Raw genomic sequence first — 20,348 nt, 5'->3', positions numbered from 1 at the left:
GAACATTGGCTCATCCACGTACGTCAAACAAATCCTTCTCAATTCCAGAAACCAAATAGACCACAACACAATAATACTAGGCGATTTTAACACACCTCTCTCACCACTGGATAGATCGTCCAAACAAAAATTGAATAAAGAAACTATAGATCTCAACAACACAATCAGCAATTTAGACTTAACGGACATATATAGAATATACCATCCAACACAGAATGAATACACTTTCTTCTCAGCAGCACATGGATCCTTCTCTAAAATAGACCATATTTTATGCCACAAAGCTACTGTTAGTAAATACAAGAAGATAGAGATACTACCTTGTACTCTATCAGATCATAATGGATTGAAATTAGAAATAAATGACAGAATAAAAAACAGAAACTTCTCCAATACCTGGAGACTAAATAATACACTATTATATGATGAATGGATAACAGAAGACATCAGGAGGGAAATAAAAAAATTCTTAGAAGTAAACGAGAACAAAGACACATCATATCAAAATCTCTGGGACACTATGAAAGCAGTACTTAGAGGAAGATTTATTTCATGGGGTGCATTCAAAAAAAGAAGTAGAAATCAACAAATAAACGAGTTAACACTACAGCTCAAAGCACTAGAAAAAGAAGAGCAGACCAATACCAAAAGTAGTAGAAGACAGGAAATAGTTAAAATCAGAGCCGAAATCAACGAAATCGAAACAAAAGAAACAATCGGAAAAATTAATAAAATAAATAGTTGGTTCTTTGAAAAAATAAATAAAATTGATAAACCCTTAGCCACACTAACAAAGAGAAAGAGGGAGAAAACTCAAATTACTAAAATTCGGAATGAACAAGGAAACATCACAACAGACACGAGTGAAATACAAAACATAATTAGAAGCTATTTCGAAAATCTATACTCCAACAAAACAGAAAACCTTGAAGACATCAACAAATTTCTAGAGACATATGAACTACCTAAACTGAACGAGGAGGACATACACAACTTAAATAAACCAATTTCAAGCAATGAAATAGAAGAGGTCATCAAAAGCCTACCAACAAAGAAAAGTCCAGGACCAGATGGGTTCTCAGCCGAGTTCTACAAAACCTTTAAAGAAGAGCTCATTCCAATACTCCTCAAACTATTCCATGAAATAGAAGAGGAGGGAACCCTACCAAACTCGTTCTATGAAGCCAATATCACCCTGATACCTAAACCAGACAGAGACACATCAAGGAAAGAAAATTTCAGACCAATATCCTTAATGAACATCGATGCAAAATTCTCAACAAAATTTTAGCAAATCGCATACAAATATATATTAAAAAGATAGTGCACCACGATCAAGTGGGTTTTATCCCAGGGATGCAAGGTTGGTTCAACATTCGGAAATCAATAAATGTCATTCACCATATCAACAGACTTAAAGTTAAGAATCACATGATTAATTTCAATAGATGCAGAAAAAGCATTTGATAAAATACAGCATCCCTTCATGCTCAAAACACTAGAAAAAATTGGGGTAATGGGAACATTCCTAAACATTATAAAGGCCATCTACGCTAAGCCCATGGCTAATATCATTCTAAATGGTGAAAAACTGAAAGCGTTCCCCCTAAAAACTGGAACAAGGCAGGGATGCCCTCTTTCACCGCTTCTATTCAACATCGTCCTTGAGACTCTAGCCAGAGCAATCAGACAAACCAAAGAAATTAAAGGGATACGAATAGGAAAAGAAGAACTCAAACTATCCCTGTTCGCTGATGACATGATTATATATTTAGAGGAACCTGGAAATTCCACCAGAAAACTTTTAGAACTCATAAGTGAATTCAGTAAAGTAGCAGGTTACAAGATCAATGCTCATAAATCCAATGCATTTTTATACATAAGTGATGAATCTTCAGAAAGAGAAATTAGGAAAACTACCCCATTCACAATAGCATCGAAGAAAATAAAATACTTGGGAATCAATCTCACAAAAGAGGTGAAAGACCTCTACAATGAGAACTACAGAACACTAAAGAAAGAAATTCAAGAAAACCTTAGAAGATGGAAAGATCTCCCATGTTCCTGGATAGGCAGAATTAATATCGTCAAAATGGCTATACTACCTAAAGTTCTATACAGATTCAATGCAATTCCAATTAAAATCCCAATGATGTACCTCGCAGAAATAGAGCAAGCAATTATTAAATTCATCTGGAAGAATAAAAAACCTAGAATAGCTAAAGCAATCCTCAGTAGCAAGAGCGAAGCAGGGGGTATTGCAATACCAGATCTTCAACTCTACTACAAAGCAATAGTAACAAAAACCGCATGGTATTGGTACCAAAATAGGCAGGTAGATCAATGGTACAGAATAGAGGACATGGACACAAACCCAAATAAATACAATTTTCTCATACTAGACAAAGGTTCCAACAATATGCAATGGAGAAAAGATAGCCTCTTCAACAAATGGTGCTGGGAAAACTGGAAAACTATATGCAATAGAATGAAACTAAACCCCTATCTCTCACCCTACACAAAACTCAACTCAAAATGGATCAAGGACCTCGGAATCAGACCAGAGACCCTGCATCTTATAGAAGAAAAAGTAGGTCCAAATCTTCAACTTGTTGGCTCAGGATCAGATTTCCTTAACAGGACTCCCATAGCACAAGAAATAAAAGCAAGAATCAACAACTGGGATAGATTCAAACTAAAAAGCTTTCTGTCAGCAAAGGAAACTATCAGAAATGTGAAGAGAGAGCCTACAGAGTGGGAGAATATCTTTGCCAACCATACCTCAGATAGAGCGCTAATTTCCAGAATCTATAAAGAACTCAAAAAACTCTACACGAAGAATACAAATAATCCAATCAACAAATGGGCTAAGGAAATGAACAGACACTTCACAGAAGAAGATGTACAAGTAATCAACAGATATATGAAAAATGTTCAACATTCCTAGTAATAAGGGAAATGCAAATCAAAACTACCCTAAGATTTCATCTCACCCCAATTAGAATGGCGATTATCAAGAATACAAGCAACAATAGGTGTTGGCGAGGATGTGGTGAAAAAGGAACACTCATACATTGCTGGTGGGGTTGCAAATTAGTGCAACCACTCTGGAAAGCAGTGTGGAGATTCCTCAGAAAGCTTGGAATGGAAACACCATTTGACCCAGCTATCCCACTCCTTGGCCTATACCCAAAGGACTTAAAAGCAGCATACTACAGAGATACAGCCACATCAATGTTCATTGCTGCTCAATTCACCATAGCCAGATTGTGGAACCAACCTAGATGTCCTTCGGTTGATGAATGGATAAAGAAACTGTGGCATATTTATACAATGGAATATTACTCCGCAATGAAGAATGATAAAATTATGGCATTTGTAGGCAAATGGTCGAAATTGGAGAATATCATGCTAAGTGAGATAAGCCAATCTCAAAAAACTAAAGGACGAATGATCTCGCTGATAAGCGGATGAGGACATATAATGGGGGGTGGGACGGGCTAGCATTAGGTTTAGGGTTAGGTTTAGAGTTAGGCTAAGGAGAGCAGTAAGAATGAAGGAAAGAAGGACTGTGTAGAGGGAAAAGAGGGGTGGGAGGGGTGGGAGGGGTGGGAGGGGTGGGGGGGAGGGGGAAAATATAATAAACATCATTACCCTATGTAAACGTAAAAATAAATAAATAAATAAATAAAAAAAAAAAGAAAAAAAAAAAAAGATAACAACTAATTGTACAAATCTATTCCCTACAATTATAGTATATAGACTATAATATGTACTATGTGAAGTTATATGAAGATCTACATTACTAACTCAAAAATATAAAAGGGGTATAATAAATAGAGAATTAAATATCGATGTATACTTTTATATCTACATGAAATACTGCTGCTAATTTCAAACAGGTACTAAGGTAGAGGTGATCATTTCATTATGAAGATTTGCTTATAATAGGAATCTATTTTATAGCTATAATCTAAAAAATTAAATGCACCAAATAAATGAGAGCTCCAAATACAGTCAGAGAAAAAGGTTTACTGTACTATGGTTAAATTTATCTGTGGAAACTTCACTCAAAAATGCTATAGAAAATGATTTTATGGTAATGAATAACTTTTGAAAGTTAAACTTACCAGAAATACAGAGAAATTGGGAGAAGAAAGAGAGTAGTTGGGAGGGAGGCCTCTACCTAGTTCAGGTGACATGTGGGTGAGAGCAAGGGCCAGGCTGATGTTGATGATTATTTTGGTAGTTTGGATTAGGGTAGGTATTTTCAAAAGAGGACTGACGAATCTTTCTTGTTCCTTAAATGAAGGGTTAAGAAAGTTAATAAAGACCCCCCAGGCTACATGATTATGTTGCTGTGTATATTGTGATCCCTTTCATTAAGATGTAGAGATGGCTGTTGAGGGCTATCTAAGAATTCACAAGCAGTTTCCCTCTATAATTTTTTCTCAAATTTCAACCGTGAGCCTTAATGAAAAACAGTAATATTTTGTCTAGTGTACATGGATCTTGGGTATCTATAGCATGTTATAAGTAAGAGCAAGAGTTGGCAAATTAAGGCTGCTAAGCACATACCATACCCATACAATAGACTAGAAGACTCATAAGTTACAGAAGTTTATTTCTTACAATGATGGATGCTGAGAAACCTAAGATCTAGGTGCCAGTAGGCCCACTGTCCATTGAGGACACACTTCCTGGTTTGCAGTTGGCCATCTTTTTATGATATCCTCACCTAAGAAAGATATCATCTTTCTAATACTGGTCTTAAAAGGGCACTAATCTCGTTCCTTAGGGCTCCACCTTCATGACCTAATTACCTTCCAAAGTCCTACCTTCTACTAGAGCACAATGAGGGTTTAACATGCATATTGAGGAAACATAACCATTTAGTCCCAGGCCCAACCTTTTTCTTAAAAGGCTAGATAGTGAATATTTTAATCTTTGCAGGACAAAAATCAAAATGATTTAGGTACTCATATAATCATTTAAATGTTATCACTTAAAAACATAAAATACATTTTAAGCTTACAGAGCCATAAATGAAATAGGAAGCTGGCTGGATTTGGTCTGTGGAAGATAGTTTACTGGTTTAGATTTGTTTTGGAAATAAAGTTTTATTGACACATAGTCACAGCCATTTATTCACCTATTGTCTGGGGCTATTTTCTTGCTACAATGCAGAGTTGTGTAGTTGTAATAGAAACCACATGTCCCAAAGCCTGAAAGATTTGCTATCTGGCCCTGGAGAAATAGTTTGCCAATCCTGTTCTGTATACCAGGGCCAGCAGCCTTTCCTGTCCTGTGGAAAGACTGTTAACTTCCCTAAGGATTTCTTGCTAACTTCCAGGGGCCTATGCTCTCTTGGTCCTATCCACGTGTGAGTGCCTCTACTCTCAGTGGATCATTTCACACATGCTTAGCCTGTTGTGTTAACTCAGAGGGAGAAGTCTGTCTCTAGTCCTGGATGTGCATAACCATTCCACAATGAAACTCAAGTAACAAAGCTCCTCCAGGATCTTGTGTGAGTCAGGTTTCATGTGTATAGTGAGTGCTATTAAATCCCTAACATAAAACAATTTAAAATGGATTATTGAATATTTTCTCATTTCTCTTTTTAAACTGTGCCTTGACCACACTGGCTAACTTGGTCACTAGTCTCACCCTGCTGTCTGCTCTCTCCATTTTGCCCTCTTCTCCGCACCTCTTCTCTGTTTTCTCCTATCCTGAAGCCTTCAGTTTCTTTATCTTGTTGAGTAGTTGAGCTATTTTTGCTATTGGTTTCTGCCATTCTATGATAGGTTTCATCTTCTACTCCCCAAGATAACTTACTGAGATTTTTTTTACCTCAATGAAAACTACTTCATTCTTCTTAAGAATTTTGTTTCCAACCTTAACAATTTCTTTCTATCTTAACACTAAAATGGGTGGTTAATGGGCAAACTCTGCATAGATACCTACCTATTATACCATCTTGCCAAAGCTATACCCTTCATATAGGGACACTATTGGTTCCCTAATTTTTGTCACATACTATTAGACACATGACCTACAGTACAATATTTCATTTAACTCTTTCCACTTGTTATTTAATTCCTTGTATCCCCATTTTGCAGATGAGGGAATGAGGTTGAGATGTCCTTGTGTTCATAGCGACATCTCTGTTAAATGAGATTTGAATCTATCTTTCTACTGCTGATTTTTCAAGCTGTTTTCACTTCACCACAGATTTTTTGAATCTGGCCAATCTTTTATAGAACACCAGATACAAACAGAGGAAATATATCATTTTCTAGGGAGCAAGAAAATAACAAAGTATTAGTTGATATTTTTAGACACTTTCAACTGTTGGGCCAGATTGTGGGGAATGGGGAAATGACAGATATCATATTTCTGTTCCAAAAAGGACAATAAAGCACGTAAGTAGTTCTCCTTCAGTCAGTGTACAAAGCAGGTGTGGGGGAAATATGAGAAACAACCTTGTGGGCTCCAGTGAGGAAACACTTCAAAAAATATCATTTGATTAAGAGACAGCCCGCATGATTCAATGAGGAGGCGGAGGTATTGCCTTGGAGAAGCATCAGATAAAGAAATACTAAATGCCTGGAGAAGTGTCGTGGGTATGGGGGCTAAAAACAGCTTGTGGAATGGCAAACTTTCTGAAAAACATGGCAACAGCAAGTGTCCGTAAATGGCAGCTTCGCTGTCTGTGGATGAGTGGGAAACAGCCGAGGGTGATTTTTAGATTGCTGGTTTTTTACGTTAGTGGAGTGAAGTGATGCCATTGGAACTATTAAGAAGGATGAAAATGTGTTGGTGACGAAAGAACACTTATGAAAATAGAATAGCACCAGGACGTGGTAACCCGATGGGGCTCATTCGATGACTAAGTAGAGGATACGTTGACACCTGAAAAATACCGTTGGCCAATTAACTCGAATAGACCCTCTGTCCTCGGCAGCACATGGGTGTGAAACAGTGTTCTCCACATCAGGAGGCCTTTTGAAATGTCCTTCATTATCTTTAGGTGACAGAAAGTCTCGGTTAACTTGATGCCTGAAAGACTGAGATTTTGGACAATTATATTTTCTGATGATTTACCTGTTTCATAAATGTCCAAATTTCCCTTTTTTTCCTTTTAAATGGATGCCTTGAAAATCTTGCTAGGTTTCGGTATTTCTTTGGGTTGATAAAGACTCCTTTATTGATTCAATAGCTGTTCATTGAGCAGTTACACTGCAGCTGGTTTTATGGGAGGTGGGGATGACATTGGGTTGATTAAGATAAAATAAGAACCCTGTCCTTGTAATAGTCAAGGAGTAATATAGGTGTCTGAGGACTGCATGTTGAAACAAAAACATTCTGGAAGCTAACCTAGAACGATATTTCTTATGATTATCAGACTCTGTACTCAAAGAATGGAAGGCAAAATAAGTCAGATTAAACAGTCTAAGTTAGCTAGATCCTGGTTGGCTGAATGTATAGTAAAATATAATAGATACTATCAAATTCAGGTGTAATATTATCATTTCTTGAGGTTTTTTTTTTTTTAAATTGCTTGGTTCTACGGGAAAAAAAACCACTATCTTGCATTATTATGATGGAATCTAACTTTTTTAAAAACTAAGAACAACAAGCCATCTTTTAACAACAACAACAAAAATCTATCTATCTATCTCTCCATCTCAGGAAACTTTTGAGGGCCAGGCATATTTTAGGGGAAAAAAACATTTGGGAATTTGAAATTAATATCTAACAGAGAAATATTACCAAAGTTTTAATGTTTCAGGAATCATAAAATAAGTCATAGTTGATAATATAAGATAATGTTTGCATTACATCAAATTATTTCCTTAAATTAGAAATGCTGTTATTGTTGTTTTAAACTGTGGTCTACCACAAGGACCGATTAGACGAGGACTATTTAGCAAAGTGTAGTTTCAATGGACTTCACTCTCCCTCCTCTGCTTTAAGTTCTCTGAAAAATCAAGAGCACAAAGTTAAAGAAAGTTGTGTTTGGTAATTTCTTCTTTCCCTCTGAACACTCCATGCTCTCATTTTATTTCCTGGGAGGCTTGAATTCTCCTTCACTCAGAAAAATAACTGTGCTTTGGACTTTTCTTCCTTCTGTTTTATAAGATTTATATTCAGCTAACTAGCTAATTGGTATAGATTTTTTAAACCCCTAAGTTGTAATAAGTTAACATATAGAAGTTTACTATCTGAGGCTTTAAAAGACATTCAAACCTACACAACACACTTAACCCAAATGAATAGGACTGTTTGTAGAATCTCACTAACAGCTTCTATTGAAGAAGTGCTCATTGGACACCAACTGCTCTGTGAAATATACTTTAAAAGAATGGGGTGGGAGTGGAGGAGAGGACACAAAAAGGAACGAAACATAACGCCTAGAATGCAGTCGACACAGGGACTAAAAAATTTCACATGTATCTAGAATGCAGTGTTAAATATGGTAGATACTCTAAGAGAAGACTCAAAACTTCATTTGGAATTCAAAAGCAGAAGAAATCACATCTAACTGTGGATGATATAGTGTGATCATGTTTGAGTTGGGCTTCGTGGTTGTAATGAAAAAAAAAAATATATATATATATAATATGGCACTGGGGATTGAACCCAAGGGTGCTTTTCCATTGAGCCACATCCCCAGCCCTTTTGACTTTTCATTTTGAGACATGACCTCACTAAGTTGCTTAGGCTGGCCTTGAATTAGTGATCCGCCTGCCTCAACCTCTGGAGTTGCCAGGATTACAGATGTGCACTATTGTACTCCTGGGTTGAATACTATTCTAATAGGTGAAAAGTAGGTATGCCCGTGGAAGAACTTATGATTCAGTTTAGCAAAAATGGTGGGTTTTCTTTTTTCTTCTTCTTCTTCGAATGAAAGGTTATGCTGAACTCAAAAATATAACAAATAAAAATAACCAAGCTGCTCAGCTCCAGTTAAAGGATGTGTGGGGGTAAGAGTGTGTGTGTGTGTGTGTGTGTGTGTGTGATGAGAGAGAGAGAGAGAGAGAGAGAGAGAGAGAGAGAGAGAAACAAACAAACAACCAGGGGGAATATATTAGTATCCTAGGAATGCCATACCAAATGGCTACAAAATTGGTAGCTTAAAACAACAGAAATTTATCCTTTCATAGTTCTGGAGCCTTGGAGTATGAAATTAAGGCATTTCCAGGGACAAATTCCAGAAAAGAATTCTTCTCATCTTTCTTGCCTCCTCTAGATACTGGCGGCTGCCAGCAATTCTTGGTGCTCCTTATCCTGGTTAGTGGCAGCAAGACTCCAGTCTCTGCTTTTATCTGCACATGGCCCTCTTCTTTGTTTCTTTCTGTTTCCTCCTCATTGGCACTTCAGTCATATTAGGCCTAAGGTCCACCCTACTCCAACTTAGCCTCATCTTAACAAATTAGTTCTCCAAAAATACAATTTCCAATAAGGTCACATTCATATGAACCTGGGATTAGAATTCAACCTTTTTTTTTTTTTTTTTTTTTTTTTTTTTTTGTGGAGTGGGTGGGATCAGTTCAGCCCACATTGGGGGACTTCTTGACATCTGAGCTCCCCTTGCTCTCACTACTTCCTTCCCCTAAAGTGACCATGGAGACACCCAAGTGAGGCTTAGGACTGCCCATCTAGGACACAGAAAACCACCAGACTGGTGCTGTGTGCCCACTGCACCATCAGTAGAATTACCTAAGGTATTTCCTGTGTAAAGAGCCCAGTTCAATCTATTGGTTCAGAATCTTGAATTCTGCGATTCTACCAAGTGTTCCAGGGCAGTCTTATGATTGATTTGGTCAAGTTCACAGCACATACTGGACTGGAAGAGAGGGTCATTATGGAAAAGAGACTGAAAGGCAAGTTATTGAGGACCCTCATATCAAGCTGAGGAACACTAATTTCTAGAAGAATTAGTGATGAACATCTTCCTGATGCTCATTATATCATGCTTCATCCCAGTCTCCCACTGCGTCAACACATGGGACAAACCCCAAGAGCAAGTGCCTAAGGATTCTTCCTTACCAGGAGGCAGATCTGGTGCCTCTGGGTTCTAGGAGCCTAGTTCATATGATTTCTTAACCCACGGGAGAGCTCCAGGGCACAGGAGTGAGGGCAGCCTGGGTTGGGGGGTGGCCTGCAAGGCAGTGGGTCCAGTAGGCTCTGCAGGCGAGGCTGCTGCTGGCCTCCTCCTAACGGCTGAGATAGAAAAGCCTGCGGTAGCCGCCTCGTGTTCTCTCATTAGGGTTGCCTCCACCTTGAGCACACGTGTGGGAGCAAGCAAGGGAAATCAGAATAGGAGGAGAGCTGCCGGCCTAATGGGCGGATGGGCCGCAGGGGAGGGAAGGCATGCTGTTGGTGACTCAGAGTCAGCAAGAGGTGGATTTTGCCAGCAGGAAGTTGGATTCAAGAGTTAGTGCCGGGTACTTTTCCATCCTCGCTCCCTTCCTCCCCCCTCCCCCACCATGATCCTGTCGTCCAGGATGCCAAAATGCACAGGCCAAACTCAGCTTGTTTCCTAGAGCTGCACAAACTGTTTGGACTGACTTGAGCTGGTCAAAATAAAACCACCAGAGAGTCTGTCAGAATCCAATGAATAATGTACAACCCTGATTGTGCAGGTGGTTGTTTTGACTGATGGATTAGGCCAGGTGCTTGTGACCAACAACCACCCACTGTTTCCCACCATCAATAATACTCTGTTCCAATCAGGAAAAGAGAAACAAAAATTTATGACAGATGCTCTTGAAAAATATAACTTTTCCCATTGAAATCTCATAAAAAAGTCTTAGAAGCAGTTATCCCATTTTATGGATAGAGAAACAGAGACTGGGAAACTTGCCTTTTCTCTTAGGCTGTCAGTAAGTTGCAGAGTTATAATTTATATCCCAGTCTGTCTTACTTATAAACCCAGCTCATCCAAGCTCCCTCCCAATCAAATCCTTCTTGGTGGTGAGTTGAGTCTGCTATGCATTTTCTTGCACTCATTTCAGTTCAGGTGTTTTTTTTTTAAGAGGAGGAAAATTTACTTTGTGCTCTTTGTTTCAGAAATCTCAGTCTATAGGTGACTGATTCCATTGCTCTGGAGGTGAAGCAGAATATCAAGGCAGAAGAAAACCATTCAGGACATGTTACCAGGAAGCAAAGAAAGAGCCCCACTTAGGTTTTTGTTTTGCCATTTATAATGACGTCTTGTCCATCTCTTCATGTCTTTTCTGTTCTTCAGAACCCTATGCAATGAGAAAACAGACATTAAAAAAAAAGTCTGGAATCAGACATTTACAACCCTGTTGTCATCCTGGCTGTGTGAATCAGCATGTTGTTTAATTAAAACTTTCTTATGCATGTGGAGGCAATAATGATAATTATTTATCAGATAGTTATGAATAGTCTGTAAAAGAATACATAAAAATACTTCATATGTAGGTAGCACACATTCACGATTACTCAAATCTAACACTTTTTCCGCAGTTAATTTCTGGTCTGTTTGACAGGTAGAATCCTTTGCATCCACTACGTGAATGATATCATAGAGTAACTACAAATTTGTTTTCTGTTTGTTTCATGGATGTCAACTTTGTAAAGAAGAGAACATAAATTATGCATGAGTATTAGTCATAGCCTATTATTTATTTATTTATTTATTTTCTACATCACATGCTGGACACTTGCTTAGAAGCTCAGTAACTATAGGTTGAAGGTCTTTCCTCAAAGTCAAAACAATCAGAATGTTTTCTATTTGTAGATGTTGGCTCCAACTAATGACATACTGTTGTTAATTTGATAGCATCTCAAATGTAAAAATGGTTGTTTTCCCCATAATCCTCCTTTTTGCCCCTTTTCTTGTTTCTCTTCCTTCTTTTTTTTAAGTATTTCTTGGGTGACTTCTCAGGTCTATCCAAACTGCTATTTGGGAAACTTTTGGCCATATCTACACAGGATATGGCCATATATACAGAGGATAGATAGAAGAAATGGCAATACCCAGTGTCCTGAACATTTGACCAGCAATTTTGATAATCACAGCAAATTTTGCAGGTCTCAGAGAAAATAGAGGACAAAGAGATGAGTCGAAATCATGCTAAACTATGTGTATGTGTGTGTGTGTGTGTGTGTGTGTGTGTTCGAATTTGTCCCACAGTACCCTTAATTGAGCTATAATGCTTGGAGTTACAGAGAATTCTTTGGAATAGACAAGTTTCCTAAAGCACTTTTTTCAGATTACCTCCTTAAGAGTCACATCAGGAAGATACCACAAATTATGAAAACCACATCAGTTCCAAAGGAAACTGAATTGAAACATTGCTGAAAGAGGCCACCACAAGACCAATATTCCCAGGAGAGAAACCAGGCCTTGGAAAAAATGTCTTAAAAATCACTTATCTACTGTATCTTTATATATTAATACATGTCCATATTTTAAGATACTTCATAGAACACACACATGCACACGTTCAGCACTCTTCCCCTCTCATTCCTGTCCTCCAGATCCATTTCTCAGAGACATTAATTTCAACTCTGACTCTCATAACTTTATTTTTGTATTTATCTCTGAATTTATGAATAATATGCTACTTCTTGGCTTGTTAATCTTAAGCATTAGCTAGTATCTCTCTGTATTAAGATAAAGAAAGAATTACCTTTTTTCTAGTGACCCTTCCTTTTCTTTCTGGTGATTCATGTTTTTCAATTCTGGTAAATTTTCATATATCTCCTCTGATAAATTCATTGCTTCAACTTTTGAACCTCCCTATTTAGAGAGATTTTGAAACTTCTGTTTGATTCTCTTCTCTTCCTGTTCATTTTTTTCTCCTTTCCTATTTTCTCTTTGTTTCTTTTGCATACTTTCTTAAAAATTTCCCTCTTTCTTCTAAGCCTCTTTTTGAATGTTTTATTTTGATTACTTTTAATTACCAGGAGAGTTTCTTCTTCTCTACTTGTTCCTATTTTTCCATGTCATCTTCTCTTTGTTTGATAGAGATGAAATCTTCAATACCTTTTCTTGATTGTGAGGATTTTAAGTTTGTTTGTGTCTGTCTGTTTGCATGTTTGAATATTTTTCTTTCATGTTGGGAGTTTCCTAAAATGCCTGCTAATCCTTAGTAGTAGGTGCATATTCAAATGTGAGACCCCGAGAGCCCAATTGTTAGGTTTGCATCTAAGAGTAGATTGGTGAACTACTGTTGGGTAATTGAGTGAAAAATTTGATCTTTTTGTAGAAATATCCACCAACTGTCATGACTTTTCTTAGTTATCTTTCTAAAGGAAAAATTAATCATATACTATTTTGCTGAGAGAGTAGGTCTTATAATCTTCTAGACCATGGCAAGGAGATTAAGTTTAAGAGCATTTTGTGTAGGAGAGCAATAGGGTAGGGTAGGACCTGATTTATGTTTTTAAGCAATCATTATAACTGTGACCTGTGGGGACAAGTAAGAAATCAGTTTTATCGAGAATTGTCCAAATGAAGATTAAGTGCCCTTTCCTTACTACTATTGCCCAGGTATTCCAGAGGAGTCTATTCTGTCCTTTATAAACATACTCGAGGCTCTTCACCAGAACAAAAGATAAAAGCAACACAACACAAAACAATTCCTCCACACAAATAACCTCCAGCCCCGATAAAAAGTCCAGCAATTACTGTTTGGGATCCCTAGATTACTTAGGGTCCAGAAGGTGGTAAGGTAACAAGGGTTCACTGAATTTATTTAGGAATTTGCTTTTTGGAATTGCCTAACAAAAAAAAAAACGACCTACCTCCAAGCTAACTTAAATATCAAGTGTTTTTAATTTTGGTGGAAATCATGTAAGCTAAGCTTTTTCATCCATCCATCCATCCATTCAACAAATAGCTTTCATGGAGATGGCATTCGAGCTAATATAGTAGTTAGTCTAAATTTGTGTTTAGAAATTCTGTATGTCTCTGGTTAATACAAAATATAAGAAAATAGATTGTTATTGCCTAATCAAATCAGGTAATTTGTAGTTAATTAGTTTATACAGGTAAATGTTTCAAAATAGGATTTTCATGAAGGAAATATATGGTTAAAAATAGTTCTTGGGAAGTGGTAGAGGATAATGTTTAAGAAGACAGAGTGTCTGAGTTCAAAGTCTGATGCTTCCACTTACTAGCAGAGTGCCCTTGGGGAAATGACTTAATATCCCTGAGTCTTAGTTCACGCTTCTACAGAATAAGAACGACAATAATAGAACCTACTTCATGGGATTGTGGTGAGTACTTGGGTGAGGTGATTATTATTACTTTGAGGGACCTCACTACTTTAGATGATATATGGTTTGAGAAAGTGTCTAGATGGGAAGACCAGACTGGTCCTTCTAAAACAACTGGAAAGCAAAATAAGTCTGCATTAAAGTGATCCATACTTCCAGTACTGAGAAAGCAAGAGAACTAAGAGTGTTCGATTTGATATGGGACTCATGAAGGGAAAACCCCATAGGGATTGAGTCTTGGATTTGATCTTCAACCTATAGAACTTCAGAGTAGAAATGAAACAGAAATCATCCAATTCAACCTCATTCATGCAAATTATCACATTCCTCTTGAAGAGAGAGTGTGGGGAAGGAAGATAATATCACTTTAATTAATGAGAAGGTTATGGCTATGGGCTATTGGTTCTTAGGGCTGTAGGCACTTCTGGGAGACCACGTGGGATTGCTTTGTTGTATTCAAGGGGCCAGTAAGAAGATATATTTTTTCCTGCCCACCTTTGTCAATGGGTGCTTCTGTTGTTGGAGGTTTATTCTCCAGCAATTCTGTCCTGCCCCATGTGAGGGTCAGGAATGCAACACAGAGGGAAACCCTCAGGCAGGATCATTGGTGGTCACAGAAAGAAGCTATTGGCATACCAAGGAACAATGACTGTAGTAGGCATATGGGCCAACAGACTGAGTATTCAGCAGTGGGGATGATTACATCAGTCTCAGTGAGTGGGACATCATTTTTCCAGGTCCATATATATCCTCTATCTCTGCCACTCTGACTACTTAAAAACTCATCATAACAATGTGGAGGGGCCTCGAGAGACACACTGTGGGCTGCAACATGGTTAAGGAACACTGATTTTGGACAATTCTGCTATTATAACAGGCAAAATAAAGCCTGCTTTTTTGTCTGGGGGTAAATAAAGCCTTATTTTTTCTACACACAATAATTAATGTTCTTACTTGGAAAGTCATCTATATTGTCACATGAATTCATAATTCATTCCTTTTTATTGCTGAGTATATTCTAGTAAAAGGATATACCATGATTTTATTGTTCATTCACCTGTTGATGGATGTACAGACAGTTTGTGGTTTTGGGGTCTCACAAATAAAGCTGCTCTAAAAATGCATGCACAAGCCTTTGTGTGGACATATGCTTTCTCTTCTTCTGACCAAATGGTGGCTTGATGTAACAGGTGTGTTAAGTTGTTTTAGAAACTGCCATTTGTTTTCTGAACTGATTGTCATGTGAGAGTTCCAGTGTCGTCACATCCTCTCCAATATTTGGTGTGATCAGACTTTTCAATTTTAGCTTAAGTATTCAGTGGCATCTTAATGTGGTTTTAATTTGCATTCTTGAAGACTGTAATGTTCATTTTTTCCATGTGCCTACTTGCCTCTATCTGCTTTGGCAAAGCATTTGTTCAAATATTTTGCCCATTTTGTATTGGTTTGTTTTGAGGTTTTTATTGCCTGTATGGTCTTGTTTCATTTAATAATTTTCTGCTTAGTCTGTGTTGAGACTTGTTCTCATATATTTTGTATGTCTACAAGCAGTGCTGCCTGAAGGAATTTTTGGTAATGATTGACAGTTCTGTGTATTTGCCATTATTCTACTGTCTTATTTGAAAAGTGAACTCATCAATGCCAAGTGCAATGGCACACTACTGTAGATCCTGCAAGCAGGAGGCTGAGGCAGGAGCATTGCATGGGTCCAGGAGTTTGAGACCAGCTTGGGCAACATCATGAAAGCATGTCTTGAAACAAAAACAAAACAAAATGGAAGGAAGGGAGAGGAAGGGAAGAAGGAAGGAAAGAAGGAAGACAAGAGAAAGAAACTCATCAAGGCTGTATTTCTTCTTGCCACTTTTCTACCTTCATTAAATAAATAAAACGCAAGGACATAAATCTTTATAATAAAACCTACTTTATAATCCAACGAGTTCATACAAAACGTTGTAAAGAATAAGCCTTCTTTTAATCATACATAATAAAAAACAGAAATGTGCTAAATGTTAACCCAGCCATCAATCTACTTAGGTGAATACACTTGCAGCTCTTCTCAGAGTGACCAGGAGAAGCACAGCCTGCGGGGGATATGGTCATCTCACAATGTGTTTCTCAGGTGAAGCTTTTCAGGGTTTCCAGGCCATGGAAGGCTCCTCTCCTCTCTCTGTAGGGAAGTGGTTGCTTTGCCAGCCCAGAGGACTGAGGGATATCTGAGGTCTGATATTTTCTAGTAGATCCTCCAAAATATCCTCATTCCTCCCTTTTGGAGCCCTGACTGCTAAAGCAAGAAACTTGCCAGAACTGTGAACTCGACCACCTTTGTACGTCTGTCACTTTTACAATTTCTGGTCCTGATCTTCAGCAAAGTCTGCTTTTAAGGAGCGAGAAAGTTAATCTCTTTACATATTGCCTTGGAGACTCTCTCTCTACTTTCATATCATGCCCTGAACTGATAGTTGGCTTATCTGTCATTTGTGCTCTCAAAGCACATTTGCCATTAAAACAAGACAACCAACTTCACTTTCATCATACCTCATATTACTTCTATATCTTTAAGATACGGGAGCTGTTGCATAAACCTTCTACTTTCATGGCATTCCAACCCTCAGGAGGTGACCATCTCAGTAATTATGATGATACACATACTTTAGGGATTACCAAACAAATTACTTGCACTGAAATCTTGAGGGTAGACCCAAAATAAGACAAAGATTTCAATGAGAGTAATTTATTTGTCTGGGAAGTGATCCTAGGAAGCAATGTTGGCTAAGTGGGGAAGTGAGACAGGAAAGGGAAGATATGTATGTAGTCATAGGATACTACATAGCAACTGTTTCAGAAGCAGAATCTGTTGAGGATTTATCAGTCAATTATAATACATCATTGGTATATGGCAGCTGCTGGTGGCTTTGACACTTCAGTACTTCAATTCACCCAGTGAATGGGAAGAAAATGCTCCTGAGACCAGAGAAAACTTTCAGACAGAGTTACAGGTGCTGGCAGAAAAAAGTAGTGAGCACGTACAGGAACAGTGAGCTGAGGAGATATGAGGAGTGAGGGACCTGGCAGTGTGAGATATGTGACCTGTTCCCTATCTTTTGCTCTTCCTTATTCTGTACAACCCATCACACCCTTGGATTTCTTGGAGATTTGCAGCTTGCCTCAATAAAGCATGTATTTCCTTACCTCAACACTATTGTTCATGCTGAACCCTTTGCTCAGAATATTCTCCATTCCCTAAGGCCCACCCACTGCCCTGCTGAACTCCAATTCTTCTAAATCTTGGTTCAGCTGCCACTTCCTCTTGGATGCATTCCCAGGCTCCCTTGGGCAGAATCGCATCATCCTTTAAGCCCACTTAATACCCTGTACATATTTCTGTTATAGGGCTTATTGTGCTGCTGTTGTTACACTTACTTCTCTTGTCTATCTCCCCAAAGGATCTTGGAGCAACTTGAAGGAAAGGATTTCTCTGATGCACCTTTATTTTTTAAGAATATAGCATGAAGCCTGGCATTGTGTAAAGAATCAAAGTCTGTTGAATCATTAAACAAATGAAAATCCTGTACCATTTCTTGGACCTTTTTAAAGGTCTCATAGCTAGTTTGTAGCAAAGCTGAGAATAGATAGAACTAAGATCTTTTAATACCTGTTCCTTGAGGAAGTAACTTTTTCCTGTAGAAACTAGAAGGCAAAACACATAGGCATGGAAGTCAGAAAGCCATACAGAACAGAAATAGTACTGTTTTGCTTACTTTGTGTAGGAGACTATGTGTTTCAGTGACCCGCTGATGGAGAAAACTTTGATTTCAGGGTCATATTTGGGGTTGGCTATTGGAGTATCTAAGAAGTCATGTAGTCACAGGTCTCTTTAGATGTCTAGGCAGAAGAAACATGATGGGATGGAATTGCATTAAATTGTTCACTTTTCAGAACCTTCCTTTGTACATTATTTTTCAGAAATCCCTTTTGGTCCTTTCATGGGTATGATTGAATCTTTGGCTGCATTTCACCTTTTCAGCAAATTTATTTCTAAATAAATTCATCAAAGTCTGTGACTAAATCAATACCTTGATTGCTAATTTTGTTGTTACCCCAAAAAAGATCTTTTAGATGCTCATTTAGGGTCCCCCCCGCAAATCCAGAATAATCGAACCACTGCATTTCCTTCAATATGGTGGTTCATTTCTTGAGATCAGACACAAGCTAAGCTGAGTTTTATACTGGTTCAAAATTTCATTCAAACCTTAAAAGACCTGGTTCAGAATTATATTGTGATTTTCTGATTAGTGGCTGAAAGAAGTGAATGTAAGGCAAGGCTGGAATTTGAAGAATTTTCAGGTAAGGCCTGCGGGTGGTCTGCCAATGGACTGCAAGATGGACCTTCCACTTGGCCTGGTGGCTGAGGTCCAAAGACTGACTCTCAGCTTTCCTGCTTTAGGAACTTGACTTGTCAGCTTGTAGAGGCAGAATCCATCTTACAGGAGGGTCTTGCAGAACTTGAGTTCAAAGAGAATGATGGCAAACACAGAATATGCACTTACTACTTTATATTGACTCTCATATCTCATGTACCTGAGAAAGTGCATGTCATAGTCTCTCTTCATCAAATTCTAAAAAGCCAAATTCTAATCACAAAAAATGTTTGGTGAGCATAGAGTCAAGGAAAGGGGAGTTTGCTTCATGATTCAAATGCTTTATGGCATCTTGCTGATAGCTCTGATCCACTATCCAATAAGTAGCCAGGATGACTTTTTAAAAATGCAAATCTGAACATGCCATCTCTTAACTTAAAACCTTCAGTGGTTTTGAATTGCTCTTGAAATAAAAGGGAAAAAAACCCCAGCTTGTCCCATAATGTCCAACATGGTTTTACTTCCTCTTCAACCCAGTTTCGTGCTTTTTACTCTCTAGGATCTTCTTACCTACAGTGACTTTTCTGCTTCTCAGCCTAGTTAACTCCTACTACTCTTTAAAAAATTGCGTGGCACATTCTTTCAGATCATCTGTAGTTTTTATTAATGTTTTTAATAAACATGTATCAGTGTCTAATAGGGATCTTAGCAATACAGCAAAACTATGAACAAAGCCAAGACCATGGTCTCCTGGAGCTTATATTCTACCCTACTATGAAGAGAGACACACAACAGAGATTAACCATCTTATGTATACGCATTCATGTAACGCCAGAAAATAACAAATATGATGGGGAAAACAAGTTACATAAAGGAGTTGAGGAGAAGGAAGCTGCTGTTTTATATACAGGTTTAACAGGGAAGGTCTCAATGATAGATGTTTGAGCAGAGACCTGGAGAAAGTGAGGGAAGAGTCTTAAAAGATATCTGGGGAAAAGTTTCAGATAGGAGGAACAGCAAGTGCAAAACCCTTAAGGTAGGATTATGCTTTGTCATTTACTTTACAGTATTCACCATTTGTATTACTTATAGCAATTATATATTTATATGTAACATTATTTTATTAATGCCTGCTTCCCCGACTAGTCTCCTAAGCTTCCTGTGAGCAGAGACTATCAATTTTTTTCAACATTATATTCCAAGGCTCTCTAGCACGGGGCCTTATTTGTGGAAAGGAGAAAAGGAAGATGAAGAAAGAAAAGGGGGTGAAAAGAGGAAGGGAAAGAGGGAGGGGAATGGGAGGAAGAAAGAAGAAGTGGGAAGAAAAAGAAAAAGTCCCCAAGAGACACGAACCCAGCCCATTTTCCTGAGCATCCTTCCCTCTGGTTTGGGTGAAGATGGCACTAGAATATCAGCCCCTGTTTCCCCTCCCCCCTGTGATTATGTCATTGAGCAGCACTTCTGAAGCTAGACACATTTTTCCCCTTTAGATGTGCTAATAATTTCATCTGGTTATTGTCAAGTCTTAGGGGCTTGGGAGAGCTCTTCTGAAACTTTAATGTGTCTCTCCTATTTTCACTCTTGATTCATTTTCTATTGATTTTATAGTTTAACTCACAGCAGGTCTTTGCTCTCCTTATACCAAACTCTTAAGGGCACCTTACTTTGGCCCTTACCCCTCATTAACATGCATCATTCCTCATTTTCTTTTGATCTCTGTGTCCACTGATT

This window comes from Sciurus carolinensis, chromosome 11 (assembly GCF_902686445.1).
Source record: "Sciurus carolinensis chromosome 11, mSciCar1.2, whole genome shotgun sequence".
In the NCBI taxonomy this organism is placed as follows: Eukaryota; Metazoa; Chordata; class Mammalia; order Rodentia; family Sciuridae; genus Sciurus; species Sciurus carolinensis.
Note: the sequence above shows the minus strand (reverse complement) of the source record.